Below are 21,168 nucleotides of genomic sequence, written 5' to 3' on the forward strand. Positions count from 1 at the left end.
TTTTGGAAAAGAAAAGATTGAAGTGAGAGGAATCAATATTTTCAATTTCAAGATTTATCATATAGCTTCTTTAATCAAGACAGTCTGGTATTGATGGAAAGTTAGATACATAGATCAGTGGGATGGATTAGAGAGCCCAGAAAAAGACCCACATAAATACATACAACAGATTTTTGACAAAGTTACAAGTCTTATTCAATGGAAGAAAGGTAGCCTTTTAAAAAAATGGTGCTAGAGTAACTGGACATTCATTTAAAAAGAATTTCAACCTAATCTCAGATCTTACCCAAAAAGTTAAATCAAACTGGATCATGGACATAAATGTAAAATATTAGGCAAGAAACCAACACAATTCTGTAAAGCAATTATCCTTCAATTAAAAAATAAATAAAAATTTTAGACAAAAACATAAGAGAAAATCTTTGAGATCTAGAAACAAAGCATTCTTAGACTTGACACCAAAACCCTGATCTATCAAAGGAAAAACTGATGAACTTCATCAAAATTTTAAAATTTACTGTACAAAAGATCTTGTTAAGAGGATGAAAAGACAAAGACTAGTGTTTAAAAGACATAAAGAATTCTCAAAACTTAACAGTTAAAAAAAATCCAGTTAGAAAATCAGCAAAAGACATAGCAACATTTCAATGAAAATAATAATAGTAAATAAGCACACGAAAAGATGTTTAACAAAATTAGCACCAGTAGGGAAATATGAATTAAGAATACAGTAATAAATCACTACAATATCTATCAGAAAGGCTGAAATAAAAAGTAGTAGTGAAAATCCTGGTGAGGACAGGGGAAAACTGGATACTTCCTACATTGCTGGTAGAAATGTAGAATGGCACATTCTCTGGAAAATAGTTTAGCAATTTCTTTAAAAAATAAACATGCAACTACATAACGGCCCAATAATTGTGTTTTGGGCATTTATCCCAGAGAAATAAAAACTTATGTTCTCACAAAACCTGTATACAAACGCTCACAGCAGCTTTATTTATAAGAGCCCAGAACTGAAAACCACCTAGATGTCCTTCAGTGGGTCAACAGTTATACGTCGCTGGTCCACTCATCATGGAGTACTCTTCAGCAATAAAAACTTATGAACTCTTGATACATGAACAATCTAGATAAATCTCCAGAGAAGTATGAAGAGAGTAAATGTAAGCCATAAAAGTTTATATACTATATGATTCCATCTATATATCATTTTTGAGTTGATAAAATTGTAGTCCCGGGGGCTAAGTAGGAGGTAGACATAGGAGGGAAGTGTGTGTAGCACAACACAGGGATTGATTCTTAATTTTTTTAATTGAAGGATAATTGCTTTACGGAATTGTGTTAGTTTCTGTTAAACATTAACATCAATCACCCATAGGTATACATATGTCCCTCCCCTCTTGAGCCTCCCTCCCACCTTCCTCCTCATCCCACCCCTCTAGGTTGTTACAGAACCCCTGTTTGAGTTCCTTGAGTCAGTGGAAAATTTCCATTGGCTATCTATTTTACATATGGTAATGTAAGTTTCCATGTTACTCATTTGAGGGATTCTTGTGTTGTTGTAATTGATCTGTATCTTAACTTTTTAATATCAGTATCCTGGTTGTGAAATGGTACTATAATTGTATAAAATATTACCATTGGGTGAAACTGGGTAAATGGTACATAGAATTTCTACGTTGTTTTTTACAATTGCATGTGAATATGTAATTTTCTGAAAGTAAAAAATTTAATTAAAAAAAAAAAAAAGGATCAGAAGTCCTGGATTCTGGTCCTATGTGTGTGTAGGTGATTTTTAAGAAGACATTAAATTACTCAGCTTTAGTTTACTCATCTGTAAAATGGAAGAAATGATATCTGCACTATATCTTGAAGTGAAGTGACGTAAAAGTCTCTCAGGTGTGTCCAACTCTTTGCAACCCCATGGACTATACAGTCCATGGAATTCTCCAGGCCAGAATACTGGAGTAGGTAGCCTTTCCCTTCTCCAGGGGTCTTCTGAACCCAGGGATGGAACCCCGGTCTCCCACATTGCAGGCGGACTCTTTACCAGCTGAGCCACAGGGGAAGCCCTATATCCTGGAAGTGGCAAATAAAGAGAAAAAAACTTTAAGAATTTTCACAGAGCTGCATACCTGGAATCAGCTTCTAGAACAGGAGGGATATTAGTAATTTCTTAAGTCATTGGTATCCAAAGTATCTTTTTTCTGGACCATAGGGACTGCAGGTTGGGCATTATGGAAAACTTTGAGGAGCGGAGTAGAAAGTGCTTCTTATACAACTTTCTCCTTCTAACCATTCCACCCCTGTTCCCTCCCCACTCAAGCTTGTTTTCATTTATTTTCCATATTAGAATTCTGAAGGATCTTGTAGAAGTGTTTCTTACTTAAGGCATTTCAAAAACAATTGTTCTAGTCCTAATCTTTCATTTTATGGACTAGAAGACTGGTAACCAGAGAGATTTAGAGGTTTAGTGACTTATTCAGGACATTAAGATGGTTGGTGGTGGAGCTGAGAATAGAACAAGGACTGTGGACCCTTAGTCCCGCCCCCCCCCCCCGCCCCCCCGCCCCCCAATCATGGTGTAAATAGCTTAAGCAGGTAATCAATTTGCTAAAGTAGTAACATTTATTGTTGTCTAGAGAGGTAACTTTATACAACTTTCTTTAAACAGACGGGTTGAATTCATAGACATGTTGGTAATGGTACTACTGGATATTGTTTCTAGGTGGGTGGAATTCAAGGAGTGTCAGACTTCAGCTAGTGTACATATTTGGAAAAAGCTTGTTGGTGCCACCTAGTGGTTCAAGAGATAGATATTACTAGTACTTCAGAAGACATTTTATGTCCCCACTTTTGTTAATGCTATTTTAATTAATGTACTAAAAGTCATTGCCAGCTACCTCAGCCACTTTACCTCTATGATGTTTTAGGTGAAAACGCTTTTCTACATATAAAATAAGAGACATTTTTGGTTTAGCTATAAAGTTTATTTCTGCTAATTAAAAACTTTCTTCTTTACAGAGCAAATTATTTATTTTCAAACCCAGACTATTTGTTAATTAGAGCTAATTTTTAAGAATAGTGAATCTTTACTTAGTACAGATCCTTAGTATTTCCTGTAAAACTAACAGTCAGGTTTAAAAGTACTAACATTCTTTTTTTCTTTTTTTTTACAAAATCGGCAATTCAGACCTTTTACTAAATCAAATATTAATTACTCTGTGTAAAAAAAACTTATGACCATGTTAAAGACATAAGGATTGCAATTAGAATTAAATGCACAATCTATTAGAAAGGTTTTAACTCTTTTAAGTTTTCTAATGTCTTTAATATGTCTTTCAATGAAAACTTATACTTTAAGAGATATAATTCTTTCCTAACATCAAAGCAATTATTTGAGCAAACCAATCCCTTGCAACAACTACTGAAAACTTAAAATGCTTAATCACTTCTATATTCTCACCATATAACAATTTTCCTTCTTTTATGAAGGGTCATGGAAGGAGTGAATCATAAAATAATTTGTTTGCTAAAGGTGTTATTAACTTTAGAAATTGCTGGTCCTCTGGGCTGGCCCACTTACCAAAGCTATTTTCAGAACAATTATGACAATGATGACTAAATACGCAAGTATGCAAAAGATACTTGGTAGACAAGTATACTTGGTAGACAAGTATAAGGGAAATTGTTAACCAGCCGGTGGAGGGAATCGGAATAAATTCAAGAAGAGCAGGATGCAAAAGCAGACATTGAGAAAAATGGAACCAGTGACAGAAAAAGAAGAGAAAAACAGTTAAGGAACTGAGGTGAGGTACCATCATGGGAAAAAGTGAAAAAGTCCTGAGAAAATGCTGAAAAAAGTTTAACTACAGGAGAACTTTAGAAAACTTAGTTACATGCTCACTTAAAAATTTCAACCTGTGCAAAGCTGAACAAAAATTTCAACCTGGACAATGTATGCTGTTGTTTCCAATTTATTTTAGTAATTGAATGTTTTTAACTATTGAGTGGAGGTACATTTTAACAACACCAATTTAAAAAGAGATTAAGAAAACATGTAAATGTAGTCCCTTTCCAAGGGCTTGGATCAGAGATGAAGTTTATGGGTAGTACTCATTAGTCATGTCAAGTAATTTTTGCAGTAAAGACAGTTCAGACTGAATGTTGAAGACATGTGGGAACAAAATAGATTTTGAAAGGAAAGTACATGAAGTCTTTTATGCAGACTTCCTGAAATCACAGGAAATGGAATGGACATAGAGTCAGATACTGGTCAGATCCTGGCTTTGTTGCTTATGCCGTGAGCTCACGACTTCACTTTCTTCTTCTGTAAAGTGGGAATCATACAGCCTCTTATGGTTAAGAGGATTAAATCATACACACACACACACATTAAGGTGCTTATAATGCTTGGCATACAGTGGGTGATTAAGAAATGTTAATTTCTTTTTTCTTTGGGACTAAACATACCAGACAATATTTAGTAAAGCAGTCAGCAAAGCATTCTTTCCCATGGTCTTTTGGTTTCACTGGCAGCACAGACTTGAACTGGCAAAGAAGTCACGAGCTGTTTTTAATAAGTCTCACATAAAATTCTTAATGCCCTAAGAATCTACTATTACACATAATTATAACAAGTAGGTTTTGTGCCTAGGGATACATATTTTTAAATCTTCTAGTAATTACAAGATAGGGAAATTCACTTGTTCCCTTTTAACTTGAGGTCACAATTTTTTTACTTTAGAGCCCACATGAAACTTTTCAAAGAACAAGGGAATAATAAGTATGTAGGCTACAAAAAGAGTATTTCTACTTTTAGGATTGCGAGCGTGCTTAAGTTGCTTCAGTTGTGTCCAACTCTTTGCGACGCTATGGACTGTAGCCTGCCAGGCTCCTCTGTCCATGGGGATTCTCCAAGCAAGAATACTGGAGTGAGTTGACATGCCCTCCTCCAGGGGAGCTTCCCGACCCAGGGATCAAAGCAGAACCTGAGGCTCTTAAGTCTCTTGCATTGGCAGGTGGGTTTTTTTTTTTTTTTTTTTCTTTTTTTTACCACTAGTGCCACCTGGGAAGTCCCTTTTTAGGATTAGTATCAACCAAATGGAATTCCTTGGTGGCTCAGACGGTAAAGAATCTGCCTGCAAAGTGGGAGACTGAGAGTTCAATCAACCAAACGTGAAAAGCCAGTGGCATCCAAAGAGATTATGGTACTAAGATTTGAGAAAATACTCTTGCTAACATTTGCAAAGATGTACAAATAAACACAGACTATAAACTTAAAGGATTCTATTTAAGACTCACTACCCCTTCCAATGTTATTACTGTTCAAAATCCAAAACATAAACATGCCATGACTGGTAAAATGTCACTACTGAGATGCAGTGTCTATAGGAGGGCTCCTCAACAATTTAAAACTCATACACGCTCATCACGTTAACAAGTTGTGCCTGTAGGCATCCAGTCTTAAACGCAGTAGTTTACTAATGAATGAAGCAAAAGGAAAAAGATGGTTGGCACATTGATAAAGGACAAGTTCAGCCCTTTTTTTAAAAAAGCTGGAAGTATAAAATTTAAATAAACTTTTTAAAACTTTGAGTACTAGTTATATGTAAGAAATAGTACCTAAATACGACTACTTATATAGCTTTGCCATTTGAAATCTTGCTTAATATTTCTGCTATTAAGTCACTGAATAGGTCTGTTTTCTCTAATTTAAAACATGAAAGTCCTTCACCATTGTTCTTTGCTTTCTCAGATTCATTGTACTGTCTCTTTATTTGCATCTAATATCATTCTGGTTGGTTGGTCATTCAGTCGTTCATCTGTCCTCTCAGTGCGGGGTGTGTCTGACAACACGGGGAGGTGTGGTGTGCGGTGTTGTTCCTTGTGCATGCATTCTAGCCAGGCTGCAGGAGACACACAAGAGTGCATTTCCTCAATCTGAGCACTTACTGAACTTGCCATCGGCGTGGTTAAGTTCGCCTCTTAGCCTCCTTGCTTCTGTATCAGGGCAAGAGGTATCTGTGCAAGTGAGGAGCAGGGCTTCCAAACGTTCCAGTCCCCAGATCCGGAAAGGAAAGATGCGGTGAGGCACACAGTGTGGCCCACGGGCGTGTGCTCAGAGGCTCTGAAGGCACGAGGACAGGGAGGGCCTTTCACACCTGCGATGTAAGCTGCCAGCGCCCACCTCCCTTGCTCTTCACTTACACCTCCCTAACATCCCGGCCTATTTGCCCAAGGATTCTTTTGCCTGATTAGGAGAGACTGACCAAAAGACCAGTCCCAACTCTGTGATTCCACAGTGTTCACTACATCTTTCTTTTTATTAAATCTCATCAGTGACAAAATACTTCACTAAACAGGTATTACTATAATACTTTTGTTAAAATAATGAATATCTTTTTTGTTATAATAATGAATATCTTCTTTTTGTTATAATAATACCTTTTTTTCCTCTACGTCACTGAGCTGCTTTTATCTCCTAGCATATCATACACATTGTTCTTTCGTGCTTAAAATAGCCTCTAGAATGGATTCAACTTGTATAACTGTAAAGGGAAGGAATGACTCATTTCAGGGCCTTAGACAAAAATGTGTTACTGACTTGTGGTCTGGTGGAAGGAACTGATGTACTCATGGTCAATTGCAACTACTGCGGCAGAGGCAGAAAGTGGTGCCATGAGAACCCAAAGGACACCAGGCTTCTTGAGAAGGGTGTATTTTAGCTTCATTGAGACAGCTGCCTAGGAAACAAGGTACGCGGTGGGCAAAGGCCTGCAAAGTCCAAAGCCTGTTCTAAGAATGCAACTTTGTTTTCATGGATGGAGTGTAAAGAGGGTAAATCAAAGTAGAATCAAAGAATTAAACCTGGCACAGTGCTTGATGCCAGTCACACATTGTTTCCTCTGCTGAATTAGGGAGGAGGCTGCCTCACGGGGACACACTATAGAGGTGTGTTATCTTCTCCTTTCCTGATGACAAAGAAACACACATTCATTACACAGATACAAGCATGGTGGAAAGAGATAATGAAGAAAGTTAAGGATTCGTGCGATTTCTTTCCCCTAGAAATCCCTGTCAACGAGTTTATTTCTATGTTGTTGTTCAGTTGCCAAGTCGTGGCAACTCTTTGCGACCCCATGAACTGCAGCACACCAGGCTTCCCTGTCCTTCACTATCTCTTGGAGTTTGCTCAACCTCATGTCCACTGAGTCAGTGGACATCCAACCATCTCAACCTCCTTCGTCCCCTTCTCCTTCTGCCCTCAATCTTGCCTAGCATTTTCCAATACATCTTTTCCTCAGTCTTTTCCAGTGAGTCAGCTCTTTGCATTAGGTGGCAAAAGTACTGGAGCTCCAACTTCAGCATCAGTCCTTCCAGTGAACACATGTATCACATTAGCTCCTTTAAAGCATGAGCCTGGGGACTTCTCTGGTAGTCCAGTGGCTAAGGTTCTGTGCTACCATGCAGAGGTCATGGGTTCAATCCCCGATCAGGGAACTAGATCCCACATACTGCAAGAAAAGATCCTGCATGCCATAACTAAGATTGAAGCACAGGTTATACCAGGCAGGAAGGTTACTACTAAGAGCCAAGAGAAAGTGATGCAAATGAAATGTGCTATTTAAAATAGGGGGAAAGGGCTTGAGCAGAGATTGAAAGTGAATGTGAAAGCATTAGTTGCTCAGTTGTGTCTGACTCTGCAACCCCACGAGGCTGTTCTGTCCATGGAATTCTCCAGGCAAGATACTGGAGTGGGTGGCCATTCCCTTTGCCAGGGGATCTTCCCGACCCAGGGATCGAACCTGGGTTTCCTGCATTGCAGGCAGATTCTTTACCGTCTGAGTCACCAAGGAATCTTAAATTATTTAAAACAGAGTTTCTCTCAGTCTCTCTGTTGCCTTACAGAGATGCCTTATCTAAACCAGTCATGATTTGTGTAATCAATAATTTTCAGTAATAGTTGAAATAGAACTGGTATATTGCATGTGGCAGGCATTCAGCAAATATCTATTAAATGATAAATTAATGTTTTCTATTTAATAAGTTAGAGTAGATTCAGAGTTTCTTTGAAAATAATGTTCTCAGTTACTTGAATTCGAATACACTATCCAGAGTGGGAGAGAAAAGGAGGGGTAGTATCCTACTGAAGACTGAAAGGAAATTTCCGATGATCATCAGTGTGTTTTATCCAGGCCAGGGGCCACCAGCGAGGAATTCCCTGAATGTGAAAGTCACCCATTAAATATGTCATGGTGGGAACAGTAAAATCTACTCCTTTAAAAATCATCATCCCCAAATTTTATCACTCTACAAATTACTTTCTCCATTTTCCATATCCCTTGCTGATGTGTATCCAAATGTATACATGTTAGTTATATATGTATACTTTATTCATTATTTTGTTGTTGTTGTGCAGCCCCTAAATTATGTCAGACTCTTCTGCAACCCCATGGACTGGAGCCCATCAAGCTCCCCTGTCCATGAGATTTCTCAGGCAAAAATACTAGAGTGGGTTGCCATTTCCTTCTCCAGGGGATCTTCCCAACCCAGGGATCAAACTCACATTTCCTGTGTTTCCTGCACTGACAGATTCTTTATCACTAAACCACCAGAGAAGCCCCATTCATTATTTTAAATAATATTAATTTGGACATTTTAAACAAAGTAGGTTTTCTATGGCAGATTCAGTTCAGTTATTCTTCTACTATAAAAGGTAATCCAACAGGTTTATAACTCAGGCATTTAACAATGAATTGAGGCTAATTGCTTTTGAATATGGTAGTTTCCTGGTTTCTTTAAGCTTCTCCAGTACATCCTTGGAAAACCAATCCATCCCCACCCAATAGCTGACCAAAGAATGACTCATGTTTTCACACAAACACACCTTTTACTTTAGTTTATATACTTCCTACTATCTGGGATGCTTCTCACTCCATGAAAATTTTATTTTTAATAAATTTAATTAAAAATATCATATTACAGAAAAATTTGAAAACAGAAGGAAAAATATTACTTATACAGCTACTCCCTAAAATAAAATGTATTTTGGTCCACTTGTTCAAGACATTTTTTTTCCCAAGCCTTTTTTAGTTTTAAATTATAAAAGTAATAAAGATTTTGTTTCTAGTCATGACACAGTAGCTTATATTGGGTGAAGCTTTCCTACAGCTAATAATTTTGAACTTAAAAAATTATTTATTTGTTGAGTCAGGTCTTAATTTCCACATGTGGGAGCTAGTTCTGTGATCAGGGAATGGAACTCAGCCCCCTGCACTGGGAGCTTGGAGTCTTAGCCACTGGATCCCTAGGGAAGCCCCAATAATTATGGGCTTTGGACAAAATATATAAAAGAACTGGAATGACCAAAAGCAGTTACAAACTGGAGAGGACTTAGCCCTGGAGAAAAGGGAACTACTCTTGGTGACATCCACGTTTCAACAGATTGACCCCTAAGGACATTCCCCAATGAGTAGAGAGTAACTAGAAATTTAGCTGCAGCCTTATTGGCTTGAGGTATCTGAGGACAGCATTTGGGGCTGCCAGACCAGTTGGAAATTCAGGGGGAAAATTTTAGAAATGAAAGCCATTAAGATGGGACTATCAAAATCGGTGCACAAACTTCTTACAAATTCTTGGATGACCTCTGAGTTGCACATAACATGGTCTCAAAAAAGTCCAGGAAAGCAACAGCTAGAAAATGCTGAGTAGAGTTTCAACTGTTGCCCCCTATAAGCAGACAGAGTTTGGAGTCCGAATCCTACTCTCTCAGTTTACATGGGCTACCATAATAAAAGGGAAGGCAAAGGGAATGGCAAACCACTTCAGAATTCTTGCCTTGAGAACCCCATGGACAGTATGAAAAGGCAAAAAGACAGGACCCTTAAAGGTGAACTCCCCAGTCGGCAGGTGCCCAGTATGCTACTGGGTATCGGTGAAGAAATAACCCCAGGAAGAATGAAGAGACAGACCAAAGTAAGAGCAACACCCAGTTGTGGATGTGACTGGTGACAGAAGTCAAGTCCGATGCTGTAAAGAGCCATACTGCACGAGAACCTGGTGTGTTAGATCCATGAATCGGGGTAAACTGGCAGTGGTCAGAGAGGAGATGGCAAGAATGAACAACGACATTTTAGGAATCAGTGAACTAAAACGGACGGGAATGGGCTAATTTAACTCAGATGACCATTATATCATTTCATGCAAAGATGGGCTCAATTAAGGACAGAAATGGTATGGACCTAACAGAAGCAGGAGATGTTAAGGAGAGGTGGCAAGAACACACATAAGAACTATACAAAAAATATCTTCATGACCCAGATAATCACGATGGTGGAATCACTCACCTAGAGCCAGACATCCTGGAGTGTGAAGTCAAGTGGGCCTTAAGAAGCATCACTGCGAACAAAGCTAGTGGAGGTAATGGAATTCCAAATTCTAAAATTCCATTTTAGGATTTCAAATCCTAAAAGCTGATGCTGTGAAAGTGCTGCACTTAATATGCCAACAAATTTGGAAAACACAGCAGTGGTCACAGGACTGGAAAAGGACAGTTTTCATTCCAATCCCGAAGAAAGGCAATGCCAAAGAATGTTCAAACTACTGTACAATTGCACTCATCTCACATGCTAGCAAAGTAACGCTCAAAATCTCCCAAACCAGGCTTTAACAGTACATGAACTGCGAAATTCCAGATGTTCAAGCTTGACTTAGAAAAGGCCAAGGAACCAGAGATCAAATTGCCAACATCTGCTGGATCATCAAAAAAGCAAGAGAGTTCTAGAAAAATATCTACTTTTGCTTTATTGACTATGCCAAAGCCTTTGACTGTGTGGATCACAAGAAACTGTGGAAAATTCTGAAAGAGATGGGAATACTAGACCACCTGACCTGCCTCCTGAGAAATATGTATGCAGGTCAAGAAACAACAGTTAGATCTGGACATGGAACAACAGACTGGTTCTGAATAGGGAAAGGAGTATGTCAAAGCTATATATTGTCACCCTGCTTATTTAACTTATATGCAGAGTACATCATGAGAAATGCTGGGCTGGAGGAAGCACAAGCTGGAATCAAGATTGCTTGGAGAAATATCAATAACCTCAGATATGCAGATGACACCACCCTTATGGCAGAAAGTGAAGAAGAACTAGAGAGCCTCTTGATGAAAGTGAAAGAGGAGAGTCAAAAAGTTGGCTTAAAGCTCAACATTCAGAAAACTAAGATCATGGCAACGAGTCCCATCACTTCATGGCACATAGGGAAACAGTGGAAACAGTGACAGACTTTATTTTTTTGGGCTCCAAAATCACTGCAGATGGTGACTGCAGTCATGAAATTAAAAGATGCTTGCTCCTTGGATTATGACCAACCTAGACAGCATATTAAAAAGCAGAGACATTACTTTGCCAACAAAGGTTCGTCTAGTCAAAGCTATGGATTTTCCAGTAGTCATGTATGCATGTGAGAGTTGGACTATAAAGAAAGCTGAGTGCTGAAAAATCGATGCCTTTGAACTGTGGTGTTGGAGAAGACTCTTGAGAGTCCCTTGGACTGCAAGGAGATCCAACCAGTCCATCCTAAAGGAAATCAGTCCTGAATATTCATTGGAAGGACTGATGCTGAAGCCGAAACTCCAATACTTTGGCCACATGAAGCAAAGAACCGACTCACTGCAAAAGACCCTGATGCTGGGAAGGACTGAAGGTGGGAGGAGAAGGGGATGACAGAGGATGAGATGGTTGGATGGCATCACTGACTCAATGGACATGAGTTTGAGTAAGCTCCAGGATTTGGTGATGGACAGGGAAGCTTGGCATGCTGCAGTCCAGGGTCAGACAGGTCCTTGACTGACTCAGGTCCAAGAGTCACACAAGATTGAGCGACTGAACTGAACTGAACTGACCATAATAAAATGTTACAGGCTGGGTGGCTTATAAACAATAGAAATTTATTTCTCACAGTTGTAGAGGCTGGTAGTCTAAGATCAGTGTTCCTGCACAGTTGAGTGAGGGTCGTCTTCCAGGTCATAGGCTTGCTATATCCTCACCTGGCAGAAAGAGGCAGGGAGTTCTGTGGAATCTCTTTTATAAAAGTACCTACCCTATTCATGAGAGTTTTACCCTCATGACCTAATCATCTCCCCCAAGGACCTAATTCCTCACTGGGTATTAGGATTTCAACATGTGAATTTGAAGGTGACACATTCAGACCATAGCTCCTACCAAGTCTGAGGGGCTTGGTAAACACTTCAAGTTTGTAATCAAAACTCGATGCCACACCTTTGAACTAAAGACTGTTTCCTAGAACTGAAGATTTGTTCTAAGACTAAGAGTAAAATTGAAATAGTTATTTTAATAGTAAATTATTTCAAACTTCTTCACTATTCCTCCAATGCATTGAGCATTACTGCATTAAATAGACATTCGAGTGAACCAGTGAATGAGCCTCTCTCCTACATTATTTTTTACACAATATGTCCACCTCAAAAAGCCACCAGTAGCTGACTCCTGGCTTCCCTGGTAGCTCAGATGGTAAAGAACCTGCCTGCAATGAGGAAGACCTGGGTTCAATCCCTGGGTCAGGAAGATCCCCTGGAGAAGGGAACGGCAACCCACTCCAATATTCTTGCCTGGAAAATCACATGGACAGAGGAGCCTGGTGGGCTACAGTCCATAGGGTCACAGAGTCAGACACGACTGAGCGACCAGCACACACACATATATATATAAAGTAAACTTACACAAGTTTAAAAGGCTTACCTGGTAGCTCAGATGGTAAAAAATCCACCTGCAATGTGGAAGACCCAGGTTTGATCCCTAGGTCAGGAATATCTCCTAGAGAAGGGAACAAAAACCCACTTCAGTATTCTTGCCTGGAGAACCCAATGGACAGAGGAGCCTGGGAGGCTACAATTCATGGGGTCGCCAAGAGTCAGACATGACTGAGCAACTAACACACACACACAGGTTTAAAGTCATCAGCTGGTGACTCAGCTGCTAGAATGGAAATCAGAACTTTTCAGAGGAAGATGAACTTGTGTATTATCTATAATGTCTAGAATTTAAAAATATATATATTAGACATGTAAGGACACAGGAAAATGTGACCCAGGATCAAGAAAAAAGTACTCAACAGAAACAGACCTTGGATGACCTCTATGTTAGAATTAGCAGACAAGGACTTTATTATAGATATTTTCAAAAACTTAATAGAAAAAGACAGTCATAATGAATAAACAGAAAGTGGAATTTCAGGAAAAAAATAAAAGTTATTGACTCAACGGTAAAGCATCTACTGCAATGAGGGAGACCTGGGTTTGATACCTGGGTCGGGAAGATCCCCTGGAGAAGGGAATGGCTACCCACCCCACTATTCTTGCCTGGAGAATCCCATGGCAAGCATTCTTGCCATGGTATATTACAGTACATGGGGTTGCAAAGAATTGCACACGATTGAGCAACTAACACGCTGTTTAAAAAAAAAAAAAAAAACTAAAATGAAATTCTAGAACTGAAAAGTACAATATCTAAAATAAAAAATTCACTGGATGAGCATAACACCAGTCTGAAGATGCCAAAAGGGTCCATGAACTGGAAGAAAGCTCAGGAGAAAATACCCAAACTGAAGATCAGAGAGAAAAAGGATAAAGAATGAACAGTGGGGTGCATGTATCCTTTCAGAGTATGTTTTTCTTGGAGATATATGCCCAGGAGTGGGATTGCAGAGTCATATGGTATCTCTATTTTTAGTTTTCTGAGGAACCTCCATAGAGTTCCCAATAATGGCTGTACCAATTTACATTCCCACCAACAGTGCACAAGGGTTCCCTTCTCTCCACACCCTCTCCTTTTTTGCTTTTTTCTATCGTATACTTACTGATTGCTTGCTGCACATAATATGTAGAGCCACAGAGGTTGAGACACAGTATTTATTATGAGGTATGACATTTTTGCTAGGTCAGTGGAAGGTTGAGTCAACGTAGTGAGGAGTTGAGCTGGGTTTGTCTTTGGTTGTGCTATATTTACCACTGGTTTTAAATTTCACTGGACGTGGCTTACTAGAGACTTTACCTCAATGTTCTGCTTCTACCTTAAGTCTCCACTATTAGTTTCTTCCTTACAGGCGTGTTTCTTTGCTCTTGCTCCTTCCCCCACCACACACTCCTGTTGCCTGGTCCAGTTACCTGGTCCTTATTATTTGGTGCTTGCTCGGCAGTGGGGTGGGCAATGAGAGGCTGGGAGAGCTGTGGTCCTGCTTCAGCCTCAGACGCAGCCAAGCCCTGTATCTCTGGTCTCAGGAATGGAGTTTCTTCAGTGATCTTGTACCTCACCCAGATGCAGCAGTCCTCTAATGGATAGAAATGTCACTTTTACTTAAGTACTGAATAATAAAGTCATTTTTATAGTATAACCTTATCTTCCCTCAAACAAAAATCTCCTGCTGGATTCTTTTTGTAGGCATCCTTTAAAGGTGATAGGCTTCCCAGGTGGCACTAGCAGTAAAGAACCTGCTTGCCAATGCAGAAGACAGATGTAAGTATGATTCCTGGGTTGGGAAGATCCCCTGGAGGAGGGCATGGCAACCCAGTCCAGTATTCTTGCCTGGAGCATCCCACGAACAGAGGAGCTTAGCGGGCTACAGTTCATAGGGTTGCAAAGAGTCAGACTTGACTGAAATGACTTAGCACACATGCACATATTAAAGGTGATGCACTCTTCCTGTGAGGTGAATCTGCTCAGCCTCAGATTAATTTTACGATTATGAACCTCCTCATTCAAGTTTCAAGAGTAGAAGTAAACTTTTCCTTTGTATTCTTTTTTTTTTTCATTTATTTTTATTAGTTGGAGGCTAACTACAATATTGCAGTGGTTTTTGCCATACATTGACATGAATCAGCCATGGATTTACATGTGTTCCCCATCCCGATCCCCCCTCCCGCCTCCCTCCCCACCTTTGTATTTTTCAAATTGAGTGGAAACAGTATTATGCGTCCAACGTATCTAGAGATTTCTCTCTCTCCTCCGATAATCCTTTTCATTCTCTACTAGTGGTAGAGAATTTTTTTTTTTTTTTTTTTTACATTCCGTTCCACTTCAGCCCAGGTGATCTAGATTTGAAACCTACAGACCTACAGGCTAGCAGTTCTTAAATTTTATCTTGCATGATACTCCCTTGAGGTCTTGGTGGGCTCTATCTTGTTTCCAATTCAGTAAGTTTGGGGTGAAGCCAAAGAATCTGCATTTCTAATCAATTCCCAGGTGATGCTGACATTGCTGGTCTTGTGTTGATTTCATGATGATCTACTGATACAGATAAAATGTGTATACACATATATGAACTGATTACGTCCAGCTTCCCTAATCCAAAGTTTAGCTATAGGAAGTAGCAGCCTTGGTGTATCTAGTCACTGAAGACTGCAGTAAACACGGGTGCACAGTTTTAGACTAGCTGAGTGCCTACAGCAAGCCCTGCAGTGTTATTTATGGTGGTTATATGGAATGTAAGCAGCACGGGCCTCAGTGGTGAGAAGGTGGTTGTGTTGCTTTCCTAACTTAACCTTGTAAGAGACTGAGATTTTAGGACATCTGCCTCCCCATAACTGGAATTGAAGGCATTTTCTCTCTCTCTAGCAAGAAGAGAAAAGGCAAAGGGGATTTGCTACCCCCCTCTTCTGATCAAAGGTATGGGCTTGTCACCTAGGTGCTTGTTTCATATATATATATATGTATAAATCCTTTTACATTTCCATTTGATTTCCTGGTAAACTGGACTCAATTTGTCTGCACGTGTCCTCCCCACACACGGTATGACTGGACACATGATCTTCTATTTTTTGGTGTTACTCAAAGTTTGGTATATTTGAACTGTCTTTTAACTGTTAACATAGGAGATCTACATTTTATCTTCTCTCAAGGGATTTTACTTTTGAATTCTCCATTTCCATTCAGAAGATGAACGCCTGATATTATAACGCAGCAGATCTCAATATGATCCCTGGACCAGCAGTCTCAGCCCTACCTACAAACGTGATGGAAATGCTCATTCACTTGTCCCATCCCAGACACCAAATACTGAATTAGAAAATAGGAGTGGAGCCTCAACTACATCTGAACGAGCTCTCTAGATGATTCCAGTGTGAGAAACACTGTTGTGGTGAAATGACTAAGCTAACTAGTCCTGAGACATTCCTGGGACAAGAAAGATAAGTGAATACTTCACACTTGGATGAAATTACATCTCTTGAAATTACACTGTAATATTTGTGGAAGCACACCTTCCACAAATATAGATTGTGCTTTTGAAAGTATAAAAAAGAAACGGTCTTCATTTGAAGAGAAATGCTATCCCGAAAAGCAGAGACGAATGACAATGTACATTGGGTATATAGACCAACTATAAAACCAATGATAAAATTCATTCCTGAGAAGTGATCCAAAATGTTTATTTTGCCCACTGAACTGATGTACTTTTTTACATAGTAATGATATTTGTAATAGTCCATTTTTTTCCATTTCTAACTTGGTTGTCAACGAGTTTTAGCAAATGTTTTACATTGTATGAGTGTTTCCCCTTAGGAAAACTAGCCTAGATTTTCTAGTTTAATTATTCTCCCCAATTTATAATCAAATTCTTATTATCTCTTATAAAAACTAATTTTACAAAAGTATGTGACTTTTATTACAAAGAGCTACAAAATATCCTTGGGATATTGGTATAGAGAAAGATACAGAGAAAGATAGTCAAGTTCTTGAAGCAGCAAGGCTGGCCCACAGCATATGGTCAAAACTCATCTAAACACGCCCTTCATCCAGCTCTCAGATGCCTCTCCAACTTCCTCTCCTGCTAGTCAGCTTCTTGCTCACTTGGCTATGTAACCACAGTAGCCTTACTGTTCGCCAAAACACTCAAGCGCATCTGCACCTCAAGGCCTTTGCTTACGTGGCTCCGCCTGCCTGGACATGCTCTTCTCTCAAACACCTGCAGTTTTTGTCTTCCCTTTCTTTCCGTTTTGGCTCAAATGTTACCGTCTCAGTGAAGCCTTCTCTGACGAGCTCACCCCCTTTCCTGGCTCTATTTTTCCCATAGTAACTACTATCTTCTAAAATAGTGTTAACTGCTTATTTTCCATCTTCCTCTTACAAGGCAGCTCTTGTCTTTCTTGTTGGAGTCTGGGAGTATTCCTACCCCATAGGGCTTCTTGGTATGGAAGTGCTACTAAGAATGTTTTGTTTATTTAATTTATTTATTTTACTTTACAACATTGTATTGGTTTTGCCATACACTGAGTTGAATCCACCATGGGTTGAATGACTGAAACAAAGTCTGCAGGACTCAACATCTTACAAAGTTTTCTTTAAAGTCTAGATGACAGTCAATATTTTTTCCTCCACAATATATATGTATCACAATTATTCAGATTTACTCATTCCTTTTAAAAACATCAAGTAAATACGTACTATGCGCCAGGCACTATTATTAATGGCTGAGAACAAAGATGAAAAAGACTTTGTCCTTTCACAAAGCTCATAGTAGAATAAAATAAAAGAAACTGATTAAAAATCACTTAAAACCAGAAAAACACGGTATGCATAGGATCTGGAACATTGAAAATACTAAGATCTAGCTCCCCTCCTCTGGCTTTTTACTGGTTACAGTAAAGGAAGTACTAGACATCAGAGGTACAGTCTAAAAATGAGATGGGCAGGACTCTTAAATTTCAGACAAAGGTGAGATTATACAACTCTTACACAGAAGATTATGCAACAAGGTCGGTCTTGATCTGTAGGCTGATAAATGGCCCAGATGACCTCATGATATCTTCTGAGAAGCATTATGCAAACTTTAGAAGTATCCAAAAGTACTGATAATTCTGACATTTCAACTATGACTTTTAATGAAAAATTAAAATTTAGAGTAACAAATAACATTACATATTAATTAAAACACTTACTAGCCCATACTTACCAACCGCCTCTTCCATGGCAAATACATTTTGTATAGCACTTCTATAAATTTCTTGACACTTTCTCCTTTTTTGATAATAGGAACGGGGTCCACAGATGGATTAGATTCACACGAAAGTCAGTATTCCTGGAATCTGTTAGGACAGATGTAGCATGGTTACAGAGGTGTATGGTACTTTTTACTTCTTTCCAATGGTTGTAGGAGGTCCTCCAAAATCTACCTCATTTATTTCTCCCTTACTGATCCCAGAATAAAAATAGGTGTTTATGGTTAACTGGGTAAATTAATCTAAAATTTTGCTTTAATATATTCTAAGAAGAAACAATCCTATTTTTTTATCATGAAGAGATTCTTTGGCAATACTATTTATCAACATTTATCAAACGATCCTAGCAGAAACATTCTAAAGTAGATTAGTAGTTTTAAAAGTCACAGTGATAAATACAATTTCTTCAATGTAATAATATATTTGTTCCACATCAATCCACTAAGCTCCATGAATTGTTCAAGGCACTTTATACAGATATGTCATTTACCTGAAAAAGTGGGCCTGAAATGTTAATCTGACCAATGTCAGACAATTATAAAGTGGTGTAGCTGAGGTTTTAATCTAGATCTGACCAAATCCAACGCTCCTTCCACACTGTCAAGTGTTTAAAAAATCAGCACCCTATAGGCTTTGCAAAGGCATTCTACGGATCCCACAAAATTTTGATTCAAGCCATTTGCTAAAAATGCTTTCATCAAATTAAAAAAAGCAATACACTTAGACACACAGGGAATTGTAAAACACTGGAGAGAACTGACATACTAAGTTACGCTGTCAAGTTATCTCCATTTTGTGTGGAGCTGCTTCTGCTCTGTGCTTCGTCTTGATTTTCTTTAGCTGAGAACATATTCACATACACTAATGTATCGCTAGAACACATTTAGCACATTTGTTATAAAAGCAAGAGCAGGCAAGGTACATCTATTATACAGTAACCAGTTAGAGCCACGCTGCTGCCATGCGTATCTTAGAGAGACCTATTGTATGTTTTGAGTACAAGTGTCCTTCTGTGTCTGTGGGGGATTGGCTCCAGGATCACCATGGATACCAAAATCTGTGGATACTCAAGTTCCTCAAATAGAGGGCCAACCGTGCTTTCTTTTTGGGTGGGGTCATTTCTATGAGTTAATGTGAATACAAATTTTATCCACTGTACATATGGTATTCCACATGTTTACAATGGGGGAGAAAAATTTGCTGCTAAAACCATAGCACTACCAATGCTGCCTATCTTACTTGGGAATAAGAAAGATTTCAAATTTAAGCTCCCATCATCAATTAAAAAATCTATTTTTTTTAAGGATACAAAAGATCTTTTCACATATATGAAAATCTTTTTACAAATTTATGATGGTCTACTAGGCACAGTTGGAATTTGCACCAGGAAATCAACTAGTTGCTTAAGCATTAAAAGCATTAAATCTTTTAAGAATCTCAGTATAGGGCAAACAGTTTAGTAAAGTCCTAAGGAGAAAAAAATTTAGTGGGTGTGAAAGCAAGAATGTGAGATTAGAGAAAGAATGTAGAGAAGAGAAGGAAAAAAAAAAAAAAAACAAACCCAAGAAACACCATCTCAACATGTAAAACTATAAGCAATACAGAGGGGAAAGTCCTAGATGAGGATTTGGGAAAAACAGTGATAACCACCACTACATTCAGGTAAGAGATTAGCTTTGTACTAGGCTTGGAATGTTGACCCAGTTAGTAATCTGTACATCTCAGCTTTCTTACCGATAGCCACCCAGCCTGTTGTTTAAAGATCAAACTAGATAGCTATTGAAACAGACTTGAATAAAAACAAACCTATGCGTAATCTGAGCGTGGGGAAGGGGACAGAAGGTAACTCCTTCTCTTTTTTACTTCCATTCTCATTAGACCTGCAAGACAAACTACAGGCTTGACAAACCGAATGTTATCCAGGACAAAATCTAAGATTGCTCACTTCTTCTCATAGTTCCCTTTCTTTTCCTCTTCAGCTTTTTAAAATTAATTAAGAGTTAATTTCTGTAACCTGTATGTTTACTGAAATTTAAGCAATGACAAGTTAGGACAACCTGGCTCAAAAATGCCTACTTCTAATATACTTTAGAAAACTTTTGTAAAGTTTTACGTTACAGTAGTAAGAATTATTTATGTCATTTTATTATAGAATTTTAAACTTCTGGCTCCTATGTTTTTAAATTCATCACTTTGTAATCTGATCATCTGGTGGGCTTGGAGCAGCAACATGACACCAGAGAAAGCACTCTGTTGTTTCACAGCACATAACCTGAGAACCTTTTTAAAATGAAAGTCAAGAAACGTACTTAGCTACTTAAAGATATTTAACAGGAAAATAAGTACTTCATTCTATACCCAACCCTTTTTGGACAACTCTCATAGGCACACTCTGACAGAGACCACACACAGTGTAAAACACAGAACATCACAGAAAAGACTGCTTATCAGTCAGCTTTCATCTTTGCAACCAAAGGTTTTCTCTAGCAAGATATAACTAATGGATTGTTAAAAACTGGTCAGAGTTAGTTCTGTATTCTGCTTATAATGACAAAGTGGAGGACAACCTACAAGGCTGTTATTTCTTAAGGGAAATACAGTGTACTAGTTTGGAAACAATTTGACCTCTGGATGTTTGATTTTTACACCACTCACCAGTGCTGACACTGGGAGTCATGACTGTCTCAGATTTGCCAGGAAAGACTAAGTGGTAACAAACCCTTAGGAGGAGAAGGGGATGACAGAGGAGGGGATGACAGAGGAGGAGATGGTTGGATGGCATCACTGATTTGATGGACATGGGCTTGAGCAAGCTTCGGGAGTTGATGATGGACAGGGAAGCCTGGTGTACCGCAGCCCATGGGATCGCAGAGTTGGACACGACTGAGCAACTGAACAAATAAACCCTTAAGCAAACAAATAAGGCAGCCTAATGAATTAGTGAATATCTACTTTACTTTTGATATGAATACTCTCCTAGATAGTTCTATAGCCATTTTGCATTTGGTTTGATGTATTTGCACGTGAAATTCTTTTCTGTATGCAGGAAAAACAACAGGAATATCTATCATTCTGTAAGCATGCACAGGGAAAGTACTGGAAGTGGAAACAAGAGAACTCAAGTCTTGCTGTATTAATTTGTTAAACAC

The 21,168-nt window shown here is 38.7% G+C and overlaps 1 long non-coding RNA gene across 1 annotated transcript; it reads right to left on the minus strand.

Moving 5' to 3' along the window:
- Positions 1-1,412: 1,412 nt before the first annotated feature.
- Positions 1,413-14,836, minus strand: LOC133043854 (uncharacterized). Its single transcript, XR_009689777.1, has 3 exons — positions 14,192-14,836; positions 12,768-12,842; positions 1,413-2,082 (listed from the first exon to the last, which is right to left on the minus strand). It is a non-coding gene; the product is annotated as an uncharacterized LOC133043854 (long non-coding RNA).
- Positions 14,837-21,168: the final 6,332 nt, after the last annotated feature.

Source organism: Dama dama, chromosome 3, assembly GCF_033118175.1.
Source record: "Dama dama isolate Ldn47 chromosome 3, ASM3311817v1, whole genome shotgun sequence".
Taxonomy (NCBI): Eukaryota; Metazoa; Chordata; class Mammalia; order Artiodactyla; family Cervidae; genus Dama; species Dama dama.